Here is an 825-nt window from a genome sequence, read left to right on the forward strand (position 1 = left end):
GACTTCGGCTCTCTCGCGCTTCGACACTTTCGGGCTTCGGCATTCTCAAGCTTCGGCACTCTCTATCAAATTTATATGTATAGAGATATATATATAAGAACATGCACTCTCAGGTTTCGGCACTCTGAGGATTCGACATTCTCGGGTTTATTCGAATTGCACACGTAGCGATGTACTGCGGATTTTGGACCCTCTAGGTTTTTATTTTTTCTTTCGGGTTTTTTAGCTGGGGATCCTCTATCCCTCTTTTTGTAACTTCTTTTGAGTAATCAACGCGTAAGAAGTCACGAGTTGCTCTTTTGCGGATTTTGGACCCCCTAGCTTTTTATTTTTTCTTTTGGGTTTTTAAGCTGGGGATCATCTATCCCTCTTTTTGTAACTTCTTTTGCGTAATCAACGCGTAAGAAGTCACGAGTTGCTCTTTTATTAAAAAATATATATATACATTCTCAGTCTTTGATATTCTCAGGCTTCGACACACTCTCTCTCTCTTTGTTTATATGTGTGTGTACATAAAAGAATAATATGATAAATTTATAAAATGTCATTCTCAATCTTTGGTATTCTCAGGCTTCGACACACTCTCTCCTTTGTTTATATGTGTGTTACATAAAAGAATAATATGATAAATTTATAAAATGTCCTGATGCTTATTTTTATAAAATAGAAATAGCTGCAACTTTCTATCCAACTTTGTTAGACGGCTGCCTTGGGCAACGAAGAAAGGTATTTGAAAAAACCCTAACTCTTGAGATATGACTTCAAAGTGTATTCCATCTGGCAGCTTTGTTTCGTTTGTTGTAATTATTCAAAACTAAATAAAAT

Source organism: Phalaenopsis equestris, unplaced genomic scaffold (assembly GCF_001263595.1).
Source record: "Phalaenopsis equestris unplaced genomic scaffold, ASM126359v1 Scaffold233704, whole genome shotgun sequence".
In the NCBI taxonomy this organism is placed as follows: domain Eukaryota; kingdom Viridiplantae; phylum Streptophyta; class Magnoliopsida; order Asparagales; family Orchidaceae; genus Phalaenopsis; species Phalaenopsis equestris.